Source organism: Erythrolamprus reginae, chromosome 1, assembly GCF_031021105.1.
Source record: "Erythrolamprus reginae isolate rEryReg1 chromosome 1, rEryReg1.hap1, whole genome shotgun sequence".
Lineage (NCBI taxonomy): Eukaryota > Metazoa > Chordata > Lepidosauria > Squamata > Dipsadidae > Erythrolamprus > Erythrolamprus reginae.
The window spans coordinates 38,757,225-38,765,362 of record NC_091950.1 but is presented as its reverse complement, the minus strand read 5'-3'; positions in this window follow the sequence as shown (position 1 = coordinate 38,765,362).

The following is an 8,138-nucleotide window of genomic DNA, read 5'->3' as shown; positions in this document are numbered from 1 at the left end:
GTCAGTCAGTACCGAAGCCCTGCTTCTTTTATACATGTTTTGATGTCACATGTACAAGAGGTAGGTCTTTGGTGACACAATTGCAATCTTCATCTTAACTTTTTTTTAAAAAAAATTCCCGTGGCTGCTATCTTGACACAATGTCAGCGGCAAAGATTTTTACTGATCGATTGATAGAAACATAGAAACATAAAAGACTGATGGCAGAAAAAGACCTCATGATCCATCCAGTCTGCCCTTATACTATTTCCTGTATTTTATCTTAGGATGGATATATGTTTATCCCAGGCATGTTTAAATTCAGTTACTGTGGATTTACCAACCATGTCTGCTGGAAGTTTGTTCCAAGGATCTACTACTTTTTCAGTAAAATAATATTTTCTCACGTTGCTTTTGATCTTTCCCCCAACTAACTTCAGATTGTGTCCCCTTGTTCTTGTGTTCACTTTCCTATTAAAAACACTTCCCTCCTGGACCTTATTTAACCCTTTAATACATTCAACTGTATACATCGCCCATCGGACTGTATAAGTGACTCTGATCAGGCTAGATAACCATGACTTTTATACCTTCTTCTTGACTCACCTCTTCCAGAAAAATTAAATGGATTGTTCCTTTTCAATAATGCTATAGTCACAGGCCAAATGAAAAAAGAAGTTCCTTGGACAGATTTGAAGAAATTGGGATTTTTTTCCCCCACATTAAAAACTATTCTTAATCAACATCTGAATAAACTATTTCGCCACAAATTGCAACCCAATATAATTAGCATTATCTAAATTAGTTATCATGCAGCCTTCTTTCTTTCTGGGGGCAAAAAAAAAATGTGCAGGTTTCATTTTGATGTTAAAGGTGTAGCTATAGGCTTCATCAGTACTATGTGCTTGGGTTCATTTAGTAGATAATATTTTTAATCCTAATTAAAAAGAAAGCCTTTTCTCTCCCATAGATGTTAAGATTCATGAATCACTTCATTTTCTTTTGGAAATCAACTTATTTCCATATATCTATACTTCCCCTATCTTTGGAAGTAGCAATTTTAAATTTCAAATCACATACTGTATAAACAGAGGAACAGATCTGTATTGTGTTATGATTGCAGTACATTTTTTTCACCTTTAATGTTTCACTAGCTTGAATATACTTTTATTATGATAAAGTTCACTTCCTACAAGAATTCAAAGGTAACATTGACATCTATTAAATTTCAGCCCCTACCATTTCTAAGATGAAAACAATGCAAAATGCATTAACAGATCACATTCCAATTCACTCTGGATGCTTTAAAGTTTGGTGTGAAGAGAAAGATATTAGCTCTTGAAATGACTTGGCATCTCTCTTTATATAATGCTCAATTGAATGGAATTGTTTGTCGGAGGAAAGAAGCAGGCAGCAAGGAATTGCCTGTCCCTTCAGCATCGCTCTGGAATAGAAACATAGAAACATAGAAGTCTGACGGCAGAAAAAGACCTCATGGTCCATCTAGTCTGCCCTTATACTATTTTCTGTATTTTATCTTAGGATGGATATATGTTTATCCCAGGCATGTTTAAATTCAGTTACTGTGGATTTATCTACCACGTCTGCTGGAAGTTTGTTCCAAGGATCTACTACTCTTTCAGTAAAATAACATTTTCTCATGTTGCTTTTGATCTTTCCCCCAACTAACTTCAGATTGTGTCCCCTTGTTCTTGTGTTCACTTTCCTATTAAAAACACTTCCCTCCTGGACCTTATTTAACCCTTTAATATATTTAAATGTTTCGATCATGTCCCCCCTTTTCCTTCTGTCCTCCAGACTATACAGATTGAGTTCATTAAGTCTTTCCTGATACGTTTTATACTTAAGACCTTCCACCATTCTTGTAGCCCGTCTTTGGACCCGTTCAATTTTGTCAATATCTTTTTGTAGGTGAGGTCTCCAGAACTGAACACAGTACTCCAAATGTGGTCTCACCAGCATTCTATATAGCGGGGTCATAATCTCCCTCTTCCTGCTTGTTATACCTCTAGCTATGCAGCCAAGCATCCTACTTGCTTTCCCTACCGCCTGACTGCACTGCTCACCCATTTTGAGACTGTCAGAAATCATTACCCCTAAATCCTTTTCTTTTGAAGTATTTGCTAACACAGATGCTCCATTCTCCATTCCAGAGGCATTGGAAAGATCTTTCCAGGATGGAAGACAACAAAAATAACAGTTCTAGGAAGACAAGGTGTCACCTGGCCTTCTGTAGAGGACCGCAGAGAAAGTATGCACCAGCCGTTAGCAAAACATGGATTATTTATTTATTTTTATTTATTTATTGTTAGAGTTGGAAGGGACCATGCGGGTCATCAAGTCCAACCCCTTGCCTAAGCAGGAACCCTATAGCATCCTAGCCAAATGGCAGTCCAATTTCCTCTTTAAAATGTCCAGAGTATTGGAGTTCACAACGTCCGCTGGTAGGTTGTTCCACTGGTTGATCGTTCTGACCGTCAGGAAGTTCTTCCTTATTTCCAAGTTGAGTCTCTCCTTGGTCAGCTTCCAGCCGTTGTTCCTCGTCCGGCCCTCCAGTGCCCTGGAGAATAAAGTGATCCCCTCCTCTCTGTGGCAACCCCTTGTATACCTGTAGACTGCTATCATGTCCGCTTTGGCCCTCTTTTTCTCTAGGCTATCCATGCCCAGTTCCCGCAGTCTCTCTTCGTAAGTCTTGGTTTCTAGACCCCTGATCATTTTGGTTGCTCTTTTCTGCACCTTCTACAGAGTTTCAATGTCTTTTTTGAAGTGTGGTGACCAGAATTGAACACAGTACTCCAGGTGTGGTCTGACCAGGGCGTAGTAGAGTGATATTAAGACCTCCCTGGTCTTGGAGTGTATTCCCCTGTTGATGCAGCTTAGGATTGTATTGGGTTTTTTGGCTGCTGCTGCACATTGTTGGCTCATGTTTAGTTGATTATCCACCAAGACTCCGAGATCTCTTTTGCTGTCGCTACTGCTGACAGGGGTTTCTCCCAGGCTGTATGTGTGTCCAGGTTTTTTTTTACCTGGACTAAGTCTAAGTCAGAAAGAAAGTCCTGGAAAGAAACTGAAACAGTGATGGGCTCCTGCAGGTATAGTCAGGTACGCAGAACTGGTAGAAAAAATTTGGTCAGGTATGCAGAACCAGTAGAAAGAATTTGAATTGTTCTCTTTTTTTTCCTTTCTGGGCTCTGGGCATGTTTTTCCTATCGCAGTAAATGAGGTTGAATGTGTACAATTTTAGAGTGTATACATACACATACAGTTTATATAGTAGATAATGTATATTTTTGTGTGCCTGTATGTAATATGTATGTACACATATGGCATATATACAGAGAATTAAAGAGTATATTTTGGATGTTCAGTAATAGTAAATAGATAGGGAAATTGCATCTCTTGGAGGCAAGGAAAGGCCAGGCACCCTAACCCAAACCCTTGACGTGAGTGACGTCAAGTTGGAGACCTTTAAGCCAGTCACATGACCTTTAAGCTACTCTCCAGTCACATGATCATCAAGCCACTCCCACCTGGTCACATGGCTGGCAAGCCACACCCACAAAATAAACCACGCCATAGTCTAGTAGTAAAAGAAAATGCAGCCCTTCACTGACTGTGAAGTGGTATATAAATCTAAACGCTATTGCTAATGCTATTGCTAAATAAATAATATAACCTACAGCAGTGGTTCTTAACCTGCGGGTCGGGACCCCTTTGGGGGGGGGGTCAAATAACCGTTTAACAGGGGCCGCCTAAGACCATGGGAAAAGACAAATTTCCCATGGTGTTAGGAACTAAAGCTTCTATTCTGGCGCCTTGGATCATATTTTTACAATCCGACCAATCAGGCATTTACAGTGCTGGGAAAATTGGTGCTAGACTTATGGTTGGGGGTCACCATAACATGAGGAAAGGTATTAAGGGGTCACGGGCGGCATTAGAAAGGATGAGAACCACTGACCTACAGAATTGATTTAGCAACAGAGGAATCTGTCGATGTCCATCCTGGCTAGGCGATCGCTGTTCTTCTATCCATCCTATTTCAGTGAACAACTGAGTAGCATTTGGAATTATTTTGACTGGTGACTTTGACTCTGTTCAGAGTTGGCTTATTTTTCTCCCTTTAACAGATGAAGAAATGGAAAGGAATAAATTGAAATAAGAGCTTGCTGGCCCTAAAGAAAGAATGCATCTATTATGAAATAAAATCTCTTTTAGTAGCTATTAGGCTGCATTAGAAAAAGTCACTGGCTTCTGCCTTAGAGTTATATTGCAAAAGCCATCTGTATAATGGCTGTGTGCCTGAGCGCACTGCAGTGACAGTCAATATTGTTCCTCCCAAGCCAGCGCTCGTTATTCTTTACAAAACTCATGCATTTTGTGAGAGATCAAAAGATTTACATATCCTATGGAGTGCTTTAGGGAATGACTTGCTGTGCACTTTAAATGCACAATGTTCCACGGCCATTTCAATACAGATTTCGTTTCTCTCTGAGAGCGAGGTGGGGGTAGGGAGACAAAACTGAGTTCTGCATTTTATTGCCTGGGCCACGCGGCAAAATGCTCTCCTCCTTTGGTGGGAAAAGCAATTATACTGTTTAGTTCTGAAGCATTTACTTTTAGCCAAGCAGGGGAGAACGTATACACATATGCATCGGACGTAAAGATTTTTAAATGTTCACGCATGGATACCCTTGTAAATATGCATATGTGCAAAAGACAGGTAGGTAGGTAGGTAGGTCGATAGATAGATAGATAGATAGATAGATAGATAGATAGATAGATAGATAGATAGATAGATAGATAGATAAATCTTTGCTTATGAGACATATTATTCTTTGCGGTGTGCAGTTTATAATCTATTGTTAATATTTTTGTATATTTGTAAATAATAATATTGTAAATACTAAGTTTGAATCTTTATCTGGCTAACCTGCATTATCTACACCGCTGCAACAACTCTGCTGATTGTATGTTAAAGGTTTGGCATAGAGCTGCACCGAGACATACTAACAGATAGATAGATAGATAGATAGATAGATAGATAGATAGATAGATAGATAGATAGATAGATAGATAGATAGATAGATAGATAGATAGATAGATAAATCTTTGCTTATGAGCCATATTATTCTTTGCGGTGTGCAGTTTATAATCTATTGTTAATATTTTTGTATATTTGTAAATAATAATATTGTAAATACTAAGTTTGAATCTTTATCTGGCTAACCTGCATTATCTACACTGCTGCAACAACTCTGCTGATTGTATGTTAAAGGTTTGGCATAGAGCTGCACCGAGACATACTAACAGATAGATAGATAGATAGATAGATAGATAGATAGATAGATAGATAGATAGATAGATAGATAGATAGATAGATAGATAGATAGATGATAGAAAGAAAATGATAAGGTAAAATAAGATAAGGTAAGATTTCCAGCAGATATCCAGGAGATAAGAGTAATTATTCAGTCATACAATACAGATACATTAAAGTTCAATTAGTATTTACTTTAAAAGCATCACAGTCAAGTTAAACAGTCTGGTCATACACATTCAAATCAGCCAATATCTCTCAATACAATAATAATATTACAAGCCTGTCTTTGTCTTACATATCAGATATACATTACATCTTACAAATACATCAAACTATCATCAATCATTCAATCAATCAATCAATCAATCACATAGCTTACTACATCAATCACAGTGAATCAGCAGAAAGAACAGAGAGAGCACATAAATAGCAAAAAACGAGTCAGAGAGAGTCAGAGAGAGAGAGAGAGAGAGAATCACTCTTATGGCTCCCTCTTATGGCGGTCCGTAACACTAACTCTTAAAGCAACAGTATTTCAATACATGTAAGCATACATTGTTGCTTTGTTTTATATATTGCCAACCCCAACCAGTTATGTACATATTACTAACAAAGCTAACTAACAGACCATTACAGGCAAAAGAAGGTCAAAATCTCTTTCATGCTCACAAATGACAAAATAAAGGTCACTGCATATTTTGTACACAAATTCCGGTTGAACATTAGCAAACACTAAGATGCAATAAGAGCAGTTTGACTAGAACCAAGGAGTAAAGATGCCGTGGGTTTTCTAACAGAGGCTAGCTAGGCACTTTTGGATGCTTCAATTTAGCCTCTTGCGCTGAGCAGAGGGCTGGACTTGACTACCTCCATGACTCTCTCTACCTCTATGATTCTATGAAGGTTAACTGGAAGAAATATTCTGCCTCTGGCTAAAAATCCTTCTCCTATTTACACAGAAGGGGAAGCATGAAGGGAGAAGAAACCCAAATAGAAAGCAATGGCAAAAGGAATCCCTCTTTAATGAGGCATAACTCTGTTATGATTAAGGCTTATTCTGTCTAAATATTGACTCTCATAATACTTTACGAGGACAAGCACCAAGCCGCAGAGCCCAGCCGTTCACCCACAAGGATGGAACGAGAGCAATGGAAATCCTTGCTACTTCACTGGTTCTGTATTTTGTTTCCTCCCACCCACCCCCAATAAAAATTATGCAGTTGAGACTGTCATCAAAGCTTTTCTCTGTTTTTGCAGCAACTTGCTTACTGTGGCTGCCAAATCCTAAACCTTGGAAAGGACTCGGTTGGGTCTTTTCTCCGTGAATTTCAATCGGTGGACAGAGCAAAAACAAGAGGAGGGAGGCTGGCAATGAGGAGACACAGCTCTATTACTTTGAGCCGAGATTAAAGTAGCTGCCTTAGTATTGAAAGATAGCTGCTGTTTCCTTGTCCTGAGGCTGCAGAGCAACTGGAGGTGGAGCGATGGCAGTGAGGGCAGAATAAGAAAAATAAAACCCCACTGACTATCAGGAAGGTGTATGAAGAGAAAAAGACACAGAGAAAATATTTTTGAACCAAATAAAATTTGAAACATAGAAGAAGAAAAATAAGGAGGAGGAGGGGGGGAGGAAAAGGAGGAGGTGGAGGAGGAAGAAGAAGAAGAAGAAGAAGAAGAAGAAGAAGAAGAAGAAGAAGAAGAAGAAGAAGAAGAAGAAGAAGAAGAATTTATTGGATTTGTATGCTGCCCCTCTCATCAGACTCGGGGCATACCATTTATTTATTTATTTATTTATTTATTATTTGGATTTGTATGCCGCCCCTCTCCGAAGACTCGGGGCGGCTCACAACAAGTGAAAAGACAATCCAATACAATCCAATTAATTAAAATATTATGAGTTTAAGAAAATCCCCTATACTAACATACACACATACAGGCATACCATATATAACTTCAACGTGCCCAGGGGAGACCATGCATAACTTGTAATGGCCTAGGGGGAAGAGCTATCTCAACTCCCCCATGCCTGGTGGTATAAATGAGTCTTGAGTAGTTTACGAAAGACAGGGTGGGTGGGGGCAGTTCTAATCTCCAGGGGGAGTTGGTTCCAGAGGGCCGGGGCCGCCACAGAGAAGGCTCTTCCCCTGGGGCCTGCCAAACAACATTGTTTAGTCAACGGGACCCGGAGAAGGCCAACTCTCTGGGACCTTATCGGTCGCTGGGATTGAGAAGAAGGAGAAGGAGGAGAAGGAGAAGGAGAAGAAGAAGAAGAAGAAGAAGCTTTAGTTCTGGGACAGACATGGGCTTCCAAGACACTTCTTTTGATGTGCACCGAGCTACTCATCCCTCTGCCTTTTCCTTACATGAAGTAAAAACCTGCAGAAAAAACAATTACTGCTAAACTGCCTTCCACCGAGGACCTGCATACTGCACAACTCAAAAAGAGGGCCGGAGAAATATTAACTGACCCCTTCCATCCAGGGCATAAATTCTTTCAACTTCTACTCTCAAAACAATATTGCACATCAAGACAACTAAACACAAGAAATGTTTTTTCCCAAATGCCATCACTCCCCTAAACTAATAATTCCCTCACCACTGTCAAACTATTCACTACGGCTGCACTCTTACTATTAGTCTTTTCATCATTCCTATCATCCATCTCCTCTCACTTATAACTGTATGACTGTAACTTGTTGCTTGTATCCTTACAATTCATATTAATGTTTCCTGATTGCTTATTTGTAGCCTATCTATGACAATCATTAAGTGTTGTATCTCATGATTCTTGACAAATGTATCTTTTTATTTTATG